We start from the raw sequence: 14,960 nt of genomic DNA, 5'->3' as shown, positions 1-14,960 counted from the left end.
TCTATCTTCCCTGAAATTTTCAGATGAAATGGACAACCCGTTGTTAGGTTGCTGCCACTGAATTGATAATTTTAAGGAAAATTTGATGTTTTTGGTCATTATCTTGAATATTATTATAGATAGAGATAAACTTTAAACAGCAAAAATTTTCAGCGAAGCAAGATTTACAAATAAGTCAACAGGTCCAAAATGATCAGTTGACCTGTTTATGAGTTATTGCCCTTTATAGTCAATTTTTAACCATTTTTCGTAAATCTGTGTAATCTTTTACAAAAATCTTCTTCTCAGAAACTACTTGGCCAAATTAAACCAAACTTGGCCACAATCATCATTGGGGTATTTAGATTAAAAATTGTGTCCGGTGACCTGGTCAACCAACTAAGATGGCCGTCATGGCTAAAAATAGAACAGAGGGGTAAAATGCAGTTTTTGGCTTATAACTCAAAAACCAAAGCATTAAGAGCAAATCTGTCAGGGGGTAAATTGGTTTATCAGGTCAATATCTATCTGCTCCAATATTTTCACATGAATTGTACAACTGGTTGTTAGGTTGCTGCCCCTGAATTGGTTATTTTAAGAAAATTTTGACGTTTATTGTAATTATCTCGAATATTATTATAGATAGAGATAAACTGTAAATAGAAATAATTTACAGCAAAGTAAGACCTAAAAATAAATCAATATGACCAAAATATTCAATTGACCCTCTAAGGAGTTATCGCTTTTATAGTCAATTTTTAAAAAATTCATATAATTTGTAATTTTTTGCTAACATTTTCCACTGAAAAAACTGGGCCAATCATTATAGATAGAGATAATTGTAAGCAGCAAGAATGTTCAGTAAAGTAAGATCTGCAAACATGTCACCATCACCAAAACACCATTTTGTCATGAATCCCTCTTTTGTCTTAGTTGAATATTCACATAGACCAAGGTGAGCGACACAGGCTCTTTAGAGCCTCCAGTTTGGGGAATGGAAATATTGTAAGGTGTACATGTCCAACTGACTGGTTTCATCTGACCTCGACCTCAGTTTCAAGGATCAGTGGTCAAAATTATTTTTTCTAGCTTTATTTTTTTTTCTTATACTATTAGCAAACCATCAACTGTATTTGTTTTATTAAATTCCAAAAAAATGATAATCATAAAATCTTTCGGGTGAAGTCTTGGTGAAAGCTTGAATAACGTATCTTTTCAGGGCACATATTTCAACCTAGTTTTGTATTTGTCTCTTTGTTTTTCTCATTTTCACTGACGCTAATAAGGAGATGGCTAATTTCCCCAACAAAATAATTTCAAATGAAACTGTGTTGCGACTCTGAAATAAGCAGTGGTGAAACTTCAACCACAATTACCCAGACTCGTAAAATGGAGAAGGGACAAGGTTAAGGACTGATCAGTTGCAATAAGTATGTGTATAAATTGCAATATACTGAGACAAATATACCGCATAAGAATAATTGGAACCAAGACGGACAACCAAAAATATAAAAGAGATCGGAGTTGGTCTTATATAGAAAATTTACCCATACACGTAAGACAAATGCATTGTCAGATAAGGGAGCTGTCGGAATAATGGTCTGTCGGAGTAAAAGGCTGTCGAAATAGTGGGCTGTCATAATAATGGTTGTCTGACTAATGGGATGTTACCAACAAGAAGCATGCACGTTGAACCAAACATGAGAAAACAAGAAATAAAAAGTCAAAACCCAAAAAACATGTGAAATAAACGCCAAAAAAAGTTGCACCAAAAATAACTGTTTACCACCCTCACTGAACCAAGAAAATGAGATCAAGGTCAAATGACTCCTGCTAGCTGGACATGTTCATTTTACAATTTTTTCGTACACCAAATATACTAGACCTTTTGTTTGAAGTATCTGACTGAGATATGGACTTGACCACCAAAACTAAACCTTGTTCACTGACCCATTAACTGAGGTCAAGGTCAAGTGAAAAAAAAATGACAGACGTGATGACCTTGCAAGGTACACACATACTAAAGATTGATATCCTATTTCTTATAATAAGAGACAAACTGACATAACAAAACTCAACTTTTTTTCAAGTTGTCACTGAACCATGAAAAAGAGGTCAAGGACAATGGACATGGACAGAAGGAAACTTTCAAACATAAGACATATATATACAAAGTATGAAGCGTCTAGGTCTTCCACCTTCTAAAATATAAAGCTTATAATAAGTTTTTGGTACCCTATAAAAGTTAAAGCTGGGTGAAAGAGATTATGATCAGTTTAAAGTTGTCTGATTTTGGGTCAAATAAATTGTATTATATCGAAAACTATGGCATTACAAATGAACAATACGTTTTATAAAAATATAATTATACACATCTGGAATAATTAGTATGTAACGTAAAAGAGACATATATTTTTTTGTAATTGTCAAAGAATTCGTGATCGATATTAAAAATTTGTATTTGTCGGCATTTTCGAAGGATTTATGGTGACCAGATACACCTGTAAAGAATAAACATTATGTTCAGACAGTTTTAAATCGATACAAATTGACCATGACAAATTGTAAAATGATTTTCATCATTCCTCAGTTCTCTCTTGGCTGTTGGAAAGGAGAAAAGAAATGTGAAACAGAACAACAAGATGGTAGCACAGTGGTAACATAGATTCATTAAACTGGATGTAGCTGTATATTGTCACTGTCATAAAAAAATGTTATGCCATAGCAAGACATGTTTACGATGACCTATAGTTGTTAGTTTCTGTGTCATTTTGGTCTCTTTTGGAGAGTTGTCTCATTGGCAATCATAATAATTTATTATTATAATCTGAAATTGATTATCAACAGAAAATGTATACATGCATCAGGGCAGAAAAGATGCAGATTACCGACATCAGACTACTCTATTGTATGTCCCCACTTTTCCGTTTGTCTATTATAAAACCAAGAAAGGAAATTGGGAATGTGTCAAAGCGACAACAACCCGACCATAGAGCAGACAACAGCCGAAGTCCACCCGTAGGCGTACTTCAGCTGGCCCCTTAAACATATGTATACTAGTACAGTGATAATGGACGTCATACTAAACTCCAAATTATACACAAGAAACTAAAATTAAAAATCATACAAGACTAACAAAGGCCAGAGACTCCTGACTATTATATATTTTTTCCTTGTAACTAAGGCATCTGGTAATCTTAGGAATCTCTATTCAAGTCACAATTTGTAAATTTAAACCAATATAGGTCCAGTACGGTCTTCAACAGGTAGCCTTGGCTCAGTCACACCAAACCGACAGCAAGCTATAAAGGGTCCCAATAATGACTAGCGTAATCTCATTCAAACAGGAAAACCAACAGTCTAATCCATATAAAAAAAGAAACTAGAAACACTTATGAACCTCATCAACAAGTGACAACCACTGAGTGAACATTAGGTTCCTGCATGACTGTGCCATTATTTTGGATGTAATTCAAACAATGGTTGGTTACAATATTGACATGTTAAATAATCTTTGAATAAAAATTCAGACAATATAAGAAAGTTGTAAGTTGTAATCATTTTGAAACTTATAGCGATTATGACCATTTTGATTCATGATGAAAGTGTGTACACTATTCTCAACGATATGCCAAAACACTTAGAAGCAACTATTTCTTCTCAGGCAAAAAGGAACCAAAAGGTGACCCAAGAAAGTACCGCCGGACCTTATTCGTCTGGCGTCATGAAGAAAACTGCAACATTAAAAAAAAAATTCTATAATTATATTTATCAAAGGGTCTAAGATACGTTATTGAACATTATTATATACTATGCTGTATACATCATCATACTCCGTGACAGTATCTATATACTTCACTCACGTTTTTTCGTCTATTTTTGCAGCTTTTTCTCCTGTGTGCTTCTTTTACTAGTTGTGCTTTAAATCTATCCCCTCGAAATTATCTTTTGTACAACATTAGTGCATATATATTTTACATGTAAATATTACTGTAGTATATATTCAAGGAGAAGACTTCCTAAGTTCGAAAAACGTGCGTCGTAACCGTTTTGACTCTTTGATCATATACATTTTGTGTACAATAATTATAAACTATAAATTCCAAAAATATTGTACTTGGAAGATACTTGATTTCTTATTGACAGCATATAATTGATTTTGGGGCCTGTGTTTGAACAAACATTAGTACAATTTGTTACACACCGCTTTCAGTCGATTTGCTCTTCTATTCGTATGAAGCACACATGAGCCAAGCCCGGAAGGGTTAGGTTATTCCAATAGTGAAATATGTCGGAGACTATTACAGAAAATGATAGGAAATATAATTTCAGCGTTTATTAAAGATATTGTATTGTTACATGTGAACTTTCAACATACCAAAATATGTCAATTTACAAAAAACTATACTGACATTTTTACAAATATAACACAGAGCTACATTTTGACACTTCCTATGCTTGCATCATCAACCGGGGAACACACATCACCCTTTTTTCACATAAAAGTTTGGAGATTATGAGTTACAATTTGATTCTGTCTGTCCTTTTATACCGTCCATTCGCTATACTGACGTCATCAGTTTTGTCAGCTATGAGGTTTCTATTCTGAATGTTTCGTAATTGAAGGAATTTTTGAACTTTTTTATTTAAATACATAAAGACTATTTTCCCTGGTATTCAGAATATAAATCAATTTAAATGACAATTTTATAAGTCCCTTAGCATGCAGAATTTTTACATACACGCAGAAAGGTACATCAAAAGGATGGTATAATATCTTAGCTAACCAAAGATATTACCTTTGCCTACACACTCAATGAAATCGGCTGTAATCAACTTAATTGTTTCATATTTTTTCATATCGGGTCTTTTATAGCCGACGATACGGTATGTTTTGTCTCATTGTTGAAGGCCTATAACTACGACCTTTATTGGCACTCATACCACATCTTCTTATATCTACATCCAGTTCCATTTGTCTAAAATGCTGATACATATGTGTCAAAACCCGACTGTTTTGATTTACAAGAAGATAACACAATCTGAGGTTCAGAGTCATGTCTGCTATGAGGTACTGTTTGTGGTAAATCATGCAGACTAGCATAATATTTCAAATATTGTACCATATTTGAAAGTCCCTCAAATGAAAATGTATTTTTAGGACGTCTATTAAATTTTTATATTTTCTTGGTGCCAAAGCTTGAGACGAATGCAAAAAAACATCCCGTTGACCGACCTCTGAGGCCTGCTACTAATGATCCCGACAACAATGATAGTCGTGTCATATACCATTGTGTAGATAAATCATTTTAGATTTACGGCATATTAAGTTTAAGGCTTCCGTAGGTTTGACAACCGAGAAATAAAAAATAACGGGATTCGGGACTGGGTGTCATTTTTCAAAAAATTTAGTTAAGTACCTTGTGTTATATTAAGGTATATAGGGGGACAATTGAGACAAACTTAGTGCCTGTGCTGAAACCGCCTTAATTCACACAAGACAAAAATCTACAATCACCGTAATTAACAAGAAATATGTACGCTTCTATGTATTGAGACTACCCCCATATATTTACCAGAAAACGGGACTGAAGACAATAAGGATAGAGACAGACCTCAATCCGGAGTACACAAGCTGACCCTCCATACAAAAAAAATCAAGCCGTTATGTTATGTCAATGGTTGCTTGGAAAACTTGTGTTGCATTCATATTAGTCAATGGAATATCTTCAGGGGGAATTCAATAATGACGTACTAGTAATAGGTTTGTATGTTTTCTAGTGGATCCTCCGGACCAAATATCAAGTGACTGACTAACGGGTGGAAGGACAGAGGTAAAACAATATGTCTCTGTTCCACGGAGAACCTCCGAGTTATGATGGCAAAGTCTCTTACAAATCTACAACAATATCCTAACTTACGCACTAAAGAATTCATATTGCATATATGAGTTAGTTTATAAAGCTACGGTAATAAAGCTGCAGCCTCACAAACAGAAACTGCAGATCATGCGAACATTTCATTTGGATTCTGTGTCAATGTGTATAAGCCATTTGTATATGTTTTCAATAAAGTGAAATTAAACTGCCTTACTTAAGAATTATTCTATAACACCAGCCCTTAAAACTTGGTTAATACGAGTAGACAGATAGACAGTCGGACGGACGGGCGCAAAGTGCAGGGGACGAGATAGATTGCAATTGCTCACCTGACCAGTGCAAAAGCGAATTTTGTGAAAATAGGATGTTTTAGGACTTCGATTATCAAAGAAATAGATTATAAAAACTGAAAATACAATGTAACATATTTTTCTTTAACTGCTAAAAACCTATATTATATTAGTCATCAAACGCAGCTCCGCGCTTGACACCTTCCTTTGAAATAATTTATAGAACTTTAATAAATCGTAATTCAGTTGGTAAGTTATCACGTTGATTCTGACAAACTGACTGTTTTTTTTTTTTTACTTAGGACTGTTAAAAATGATGGAATGGTCTCTTCAGATACTTAAATAAGCTGAAGACAACCCATGCTTTGCAAATTTTAGGTGGGGGGGGGGGCATGCCCGCCACGCCCCCGCCTAAATCCGCCCCTGTAAACGAAAGCTGCAGCTGCGTGTGTTATTTCATCCGTTTCAGATATGTTTCGTGCAATAAATATATACGCATGTAAATGTTAAGATAAACAAACTTAAGTGCACGTTAAACTAAGTGATTTAAACGAAAAATGACTTTTGAAAACTTTATTAAATAACATTAAAATATATCTCGAGTGTGAAATCTCAATCTGTCCGTGTTCGTCATAAATATCGGCTACTTTTATGTACTAGTATTACTTTAAAAAAAAATCAGAGATATTTGATTCGAAGTCAATATTATGCAAAAGTAAAATAGATTGTTCGTTAACATCTCAAGTATGACATGTCAAGTTTGAAAAAAATATGAAGAACAACAATATTATTTGATGTGGTATAATTGTATGTTTGTTAAGTTTGTGCTGCCTCAATTTAAAAGTCCTTGTCACATATTTAAAGATCATTTAATTACATCCAGCATCACTTTTTTTTAAAAGTAACGCAACATTGATATATTGCTTTTGTTTCTGTTTCTGATTTTACATGGCGTTAAAAAATACCATTGACATTATATTATCGGATTGTTAACCTTATCTATCCGTGAAGTTAGAGATTTACACGACGGGTGAAACATTCAGTGACTTCTGAGCATTAAGTCACAAACATCAATTCAAAAATTGTCTGCCGCCGTTGTATAACCTTTCGTACTAGAGTTGCATATTTATTTCATCAAAGTTAACATCTCAATTTAAGTCAAACAATATCCCGCATCTCATTTTATTCATAATTAAAGAAAACTAATACAAAACAAATTAAACTATAACCGCTAAATACTATACATATATTTGACAACCTTGTAACAGTGATTAACCAGCTTAAACAATCTCGCGTATGCATCCAAAATTGTTAATCATTTTTCGAATTAGCTCAAGCCTCTAGCATATTTTATTTCCTAATGATTACTGATGATTTTTCTTCCTTTCTTTGTTGTTTTGTTTCTTCATGGCCTACTACACAGAACATTTAAGAATAACGAAATTGTTTTTCGAATGGAAGCAGAACACATATATTTTGTTTACCTCTACAAAATATAAAACAAAACTTAATATATCCTGAATAAAATTTAGAAAGGAAATGCAGAATCTGTCGAAAAAACAACAACCTAACCAAATAACGGAATTGTAGGTTTATTATAGTTTTTGTGTCGTATGTGCCGAGTTATTTCTAACCCCTTTCAACTTGAGTGACCAGGACCTCTATAGGCGATTTTTGTAGGGATTTTAGTAAAACTCGCAGGCTAAGTAAGAGCTTTCTTTCAGAAAAAGTCCGGCTTTCAACAATGAGTAAAGCCTATATCATATATAGTCGGCTATCAAATGCCCCGGCAATAAGAATGTGAAACAATTCAAACGAGAAAACTAGTGGCCTAATTGTTACAACAAAATAGTTTAAGAAAACAAAACGAACCAACAAACAACCACCCTACACCCCCCCCCCCCCCCCCCCCCCAAAAAAAAAAAATACACACAAAAAAGCTCTTACATAGGACAGCACACAATAGGAAATGAATGTAAAATATCAATTACAATTTGCTTCACTAAAACTGTAGAGGTACGGGTTACAATGTACAATATTGTTCATCTTCATTGCGCATGCTTTACTGTATTATATGTCTTTCATGACTGTGTAATGTTTGTAAATCATGGGTACATATTATGGGAATATAAGTCTTTTTTAATAAACAATTAACCGAAATAGGAGCACACTCATTTACAGAAAGCTATGACAAAGCCAATTTCAACTAATATGATTATGGTCTTCTAGACGGGTTGTTCTTTAATAACGAAACAACTACTAACGAGAAAAGATCTATGCGCAAATGCTACATTTCATATAAAAAAGGACACACATCATGCAGTGATAGACATTAACTGCGAAAACATGTATATTTATTATGGTTGTGAAACGACAGATTAAATATGTGTTTTTTTTGTGTCAATTAAACAATGAATTACCGACCGCCGTTTCTGAAAATAACCTATCATAATAACAATTATTATTTGTTTACGTGATCACGAACCCAGAGACATATATGATACAATTATATGAATGAACAAAAAAAATCCAATAAAAGTAAAAATATTTGCATAGAAAGTCTAACAAAAAAGACTTCATTTGTATCATCTGTTCCTAAATAGTCGGTATTTTTTATATAACGACTTGTCCACCAGTATTGGACTTCAAATTATTTGTGCTTTCTCGTGTCGCTCAGTCTTACTTTTTTCTATGTTCTTTATTTGCCTCGTTTTTTTTTAAATAACGTTTGTCTTATCTTCCTTTTTTAAGCCATGACATTGTCAGTTTATTTTCAACTTTTGGGTTTGGAAGTTGATTTCGTACTTTTGCTTATCTCAAGTTAAGTTTTAAACACAGAGTAATTAAATTATACATCTCATACCAATCACGTTTATATAGAAGTCTTGATTAACGACCAAAGGTAAGTTTTACACTCGTGATGAGTTAATCATTAATCCATGAAAGTGTTGATCCGTGAATAACCACCGTTCAAATGTCTCTAATCGGTCAACAGTTTCAGACGAAAGACTGTTTGACATTCCATTTTTTTTTGTTTCAAGTAGTGCATATGAAAACATTCCCTCGGAAGAAAAGGATGCGATGGTACTATTATAACAAATAGTAAGTTAACCTTAGGAAAACATATTTATGCTGTTAAGGATGTACTTAGGTGAGGTTTTGGAATAAGTGTCAAATGTTCGGACTCCTTGGTGTTTTTCATCCGATACAATGTAAAAATATTTTGCCCCATAATACCTATTTATCTTTTTAACATAAGACTTTATAATTCATAAAAGTAATTTAACCAAATTTAAGCAGATTCTTGATTTTCTGTCTTTTGATTTGAGACCCAAATAATACCAATGCAAAATTAAGGTAAAAGTCCGAGTCAGCCTTTTCCCGCCATATTTTATAAATCAACAAGTGTGGACACAGATGAGTGTGGATAGTATGTTTGGATGTTTGACAGTGTCTTATGACAAAAAGAGTTCTATGCTTTTCCTATATGGTGTTATTAACTTTGTTGCACGGTGACAACCGATCTGAGCATTAGGAGTGTTATTTATTCAATATTTTTTTATGTTCAATACAGACATGGGGAGACAGTAATTACATTAGTTACCAAATGATTATGATAGTACATGTTCTACATCTTTGGTTTTGGATACATTTTGTAGCTGGGAGAGCAACACATAATAGGTTCATTTTTTCACGTGTTTTTTTTTTTCTAAATGGGAGATGATATCTAGATTTGAGAACATGATATAAGGAGCCTGTAACTCAGTGGTTGTCGTTTATTTATGCGTTACATATTAGTTTTTTGTTTATTTTTTTAACATAAATAAGGCCATTCGTTTTCTCGCTTGAATTGTTTTATATTGTCATTTCGGGGCCTTATATAGCTGATCAGGCGGTATTGGCTTTACTCATTGTTTATGGCCGTACAGTGACATGTAGTTGTTAATTTCTGTGTCGATTTGGTCTCTTGTGGAGAATTGTCTCATTGGCAATCATACCACATCTTTTTTATATGTATTTGCTTACTATTAGTATGGTTCTATTTGTTTACTTTGTGGTGGATCGTCAGTATCATTAGTAAATGTTTTTGTTAAAATGTCGAATTGGTTCCTCAGATTAGAATACATTTATTGGTTTTAAGTAATGACAATGGCTTATGTCTGACATGATTATTGGGGCTAAATGAGATAGGAAGTAAACCTCTGTGCTGATTTATATCAATTCTTTATATCTCCTCCAAAGCTGGTCGAAGCAAAGACAAATTTTGACCAATATGAAAATGATTTCACCAAAAGAACCTTTGTGAGCATGCTTCAAAGACTCATAACTGCTCCAAAAGTAATCTGATAGAATTTCAAGCATGTCAAGCAGATATCATCAACATCTACTTAATAAGTCTTAATATGTCTAAATACCTAAAAAGCTATTTAGTATTCAAAAGGTATTGCAAAATAATTCCTTTTCATTTTTTGTTTTGTTATATGGATACAAATATAAGTGATACATGTACCAATACAATATTTGTTGTGGGATGAAAGTGTAGTAATTAACATTTACTGTAACAATGTTAATTCACACAAATTAAGAAATAACAAATGAATGGAACAGATACTCCACAGGGTGCTGCTTTATACGACTGCAGAGGTCGAACCCTGAACGGTTGGGACTAGTATGGACACAACATTCAATGAATTTGGATTGTTGTTAAATAGTTGACACAAAATAGGTTTCTGACACAGAATGAATGTGGTCTAAGAACTTCAACTTAAAAATTTTAAATTCGACATTTACCTATTTTGGTCCAACATCCAAAATCTAAATACATGGTTAAATTCAGCATATCATAGTGTAAATCAAATATCTCGACAAGGAGCTCCATGACCTATCAATATTCTAAGCTTAGTTCGATCCTTTTCCAATACTCTTCCAGCTTAAAGTATCAATTTTGAATTCTTGATTTATTACTGTGAACGGACTGATCTAACATACAAGTAAAAGTAACGTTTTCCGAATACCTTTTTACTTAATGCTAGCGCAGCCACGATCACCTATCACTGACTATACGCTTTAGGCTTTGCTCCATGTTAAAGGCCGTACGGTGACCTATAGTTGTTAATGTTTGTGTCATTTTGGTCTTTTGTGGATATTTGTCTCATTGGCAATCATACCACATCTTCTTTTTTATAAGTACATCCTTAATTGTTTTAGTATAACGAAGGGAATATTTCATTGGAACTAAAATGTGAGGAAATGTGAAGAGAAATATCTCAAGATGTATAACAGCAAACGAGTATCCGAGTACTCGGCCTTTCGAGTACTCGTTGCCATCCCTACTAGTTGTACTAGCCTGTTGTCAGAATAAAGTAAAATTGCAACCTGAACTGTTTTGGCGATGCATAATAAAATTTTCCTTGGCTTATAATGAACCCCAACGAAAACTGTACGTTGAATGCATACTTTATTGCAAAAAAAACCCACCATATACTAGAATATGCTATAGGCTATAGCAACGGAAAACATATTTACAACATGACAAATGATAAACAGCAGAGATTAATACATATAAATCATTAAAGAAAGCAAATAACATTAAGTAACAATATGTGATCTGATTGACCACGCAGATTTTATGTAGTTACACATTTCTTTAATATGTAAAATAGACTTTAATTTAAATAGATACTGTAATTTAGTATGGTTTGGCCAAGAACAATAGAATTCTGGCAAATGTATAGGCCTGATTGATCTATAGGCAGGGCATACTAATAAAAAGTTGTATTCGTTTTCAACACACTCGGCATATTACAACATTTACATAGTTATGAGTCTTCAAAACAAGGAGAAGATCCCGTACCCGGCGTCGGGCTGTATCTGGCCCTAAATTTGCTTGTGTTGCACAACGCAAAGCTAAAGATGGGTGCACACACATAAATGAGCACGAAGACTGACTTTGTCATTTACGGACACCTACGATGTGAAAACAAAAAATATATGATAAAAATAAATTGAGAACAAATTAGTTGTGCATTTTACAGTACATGAAAAAATACCCACCAAGAATAGCGTTGCATACATTTCATTGTAAAAAATCGTGCTAATTAGATGAAAGTAAAAGTGGCATTTTCCCTGGGGTTTGGAGTTCGGTGCAAACAAAGGGTGGTGTGGTGAAGGGTATTGGTATGGAGAATACACACAGTAATTTTTTAGTTAAAAAAATGCATGAAGCTGTTAGTAAATTGGTGATTTGGACGATCAGACAAATCAACCCAACAAAATACAATTACATACGGTTAAGCATGTAGACAGACTTGTGAACATGTTGACAGACTGATGAACATGCAGACAGTCACACAGCTTGGCAAACAAATAGATCGACTAATAGCCATGTTGACAGACTGTTGGACATAAAGACACAGCTTGTTAGACATATAGACCGACTGATAGCAATGTCGACAGACTGTTTGACATGTGGACACAGCTTGGTAGACATATATACCGACCTATAGTCATGTCGACGAACTGTTAGACATGTAGACACAGCTTGGTAGACATATAGACCGACTGATAGCCATGTCGACGGACTGTTGAACATGTAGACACAGCTCGGTAGACATTTAGATTGACTGATAGCCGTGTCGACAGACTGTTGGACATGAACACACAGCTTGTTAGATATAAAGACCGACTGATAGTCATGTCTACGGAATGTTGGACATGTAGACACAGCTTGGTGGACATATAGACCGACTGATAGCCATGTTGACAGACAGTCGGACATGTATACACAGCTTGGTAGACATATAGACCGACCGACTCATAGCCATGTCGACAGACTGTTGGGCTTGAAGACAGACTATTGGACACATAGACAGACCGATGAATATGTAGACGTACTAGTGAACAAAGACAGACGTGCGGAAACATATCCAGACTGTTGAGAATGTAGAGACTATTATAAAAGACTGGTGAAAATAAAGACAAACTTGTTGACACACAGACAGAATGATGAACATGTATAGACAAAAATGTGTTAAATAAATTGACAAAAAAAATATAGGGATGTCAAAATAACTGAAATTTAATACTCGGATACTCGGTCATGATACTCGAGTACTCGGATGAATCTTAAACGTCTATTGAAAAGTTTAGATTTTACGTGGAATGCAGTGTTTTTGTTATTACTTTTCGTAAACATATTAAGACACATTTATTACAAATTATTATTTTATTTTGTGTCAATTAAACAATGAATTATCGACCGCCGTTTCTACAAATAACCTATCATAAAAAGCAATTATTGTTTGTTTACGTGTTCATGAACCCAGAGACATATAAAATAATAATATGAATGATCAAAATTCCAATAAAATTAAAAAATTTTCTTAAAAAGTCCGACAAAGAAGACTACATTTTGATCATCTGTTCCTGCATGAGGAGTCGGAATTTTTTAGAATACGACTTTTCCATTAATTTGTCAACAACAGACTGATTGGACTTTAAATTAATCGTGATTTTTCGTGTCGCTCAGTCTTAATTTTTCTGTGTGTGTGTTTTTTTCACTATCGTTTGTCTTATTTCCCTTTTTTAAGCCATGACATTGTCAGTTTATTTTCGACTTTTTGGTTTGAAAGTTGATTTCGTACGTTCGCCTTTCTACACAGAGTAATTAAATTAATTAAGATATACATCTCATACCAATCACGTTTTATAGAAGTCTTGATTAACGAACAAAGGTACGTTTTACACATCGTAATGAGTTAATTATTTAAAAAATCCATGAAAGTGTTGATCCGTGTATAACCACCGTTCAAATGTCTCTAATCAGTTGCGTAGGGTTCACTGTTTCTTATTGAACAATATGACCTGGTCAACAGCCTCGGTGTTTTCATACGACATAGTGTAAAATATTTTGCCCCATAGCACCTATTTATATTTTAACATAAGACTTTATAATTCATAAAAGGTCATTTAACAAAATTTAAGCAGATTTTTGAATTTCTTTCTTTTGATTTGAGACCCAAATATTACCAATGCAAAGTTAAGGTAAAAGTCCGAGTCAGCCTTTTCCCGCCAATTTTTATAAATCAAATATCTAAAAGGAGCCGTCGATTAGAGACTGATGAATCTTACAATGCAAATAGTTTATATGACAATATCATTTGTTTTTTTTTTATTTTTTTTTTGTTTTTGTTTGCTATTATCAAAAGTCTTATTTTGTGTGATGCTACGTTTCGATATATGGTGTCATGATATAGTGCGACTGCAGTCAAAGTTTCTTATATTTATTAAACATCTTACGCCAGGCGCAGATCCAAAAAAAGGGGGATCTAGGGGTTGGTATCATGCAATTTGGGATGCGTGATTGCATGGATGTTTTATTATAACAAAACCTACACAAACTTTTTCACTTATGAGATATATTATTTTCCCCATGTTTCTGGATTCTGTTCGGCTAAAAACTTCAAAATTATGTAATATAGGATTACGACCTCTTGTTCTCGCTCTAAAGCTGAAATTCTGTATTATTGCCGATTTTTAAGGAAATAAATATTTCATTCGGTTCTGGTTTTTTTTTGTGACAGTGTGTTCTTTATTTGTCTATGGATATTACAGAAGGCTCTAAATATTTATAAAAACTATAAAATTATGTATGATAGAACGTAGATTTTGGTATCATTTTAAAATAGAAAGTAAGTTTCCTGGATGCCATTTTTCTAGAATTAAGGAATAGCCCGTTAAGACTCTTTCCTATATTTCTTGTTTATAGTAAGAACTATAGCCAGTGAATATTTTTAAAACTTAAAAAAAATGT

This window comes from Mytilus trossulus, chromosome 4 (genome assembly GCF_036588685.1).
Source record: "Mytilus trossulus isolate FHL-02 chromosome 4, PNRI_Mtr1.1.1.hap1, whole genome shotgun sequence".
NCBI classification, from domain to species: domain Eukaryota; kingdom Metazoa; phylum Mollusca; class Bivalvia; order Mytilida; family Mytilidae; genus Mytilus; species Mytilus trossulus.
Note: the sequence above shows the minus strand (reverse complement) of the source record.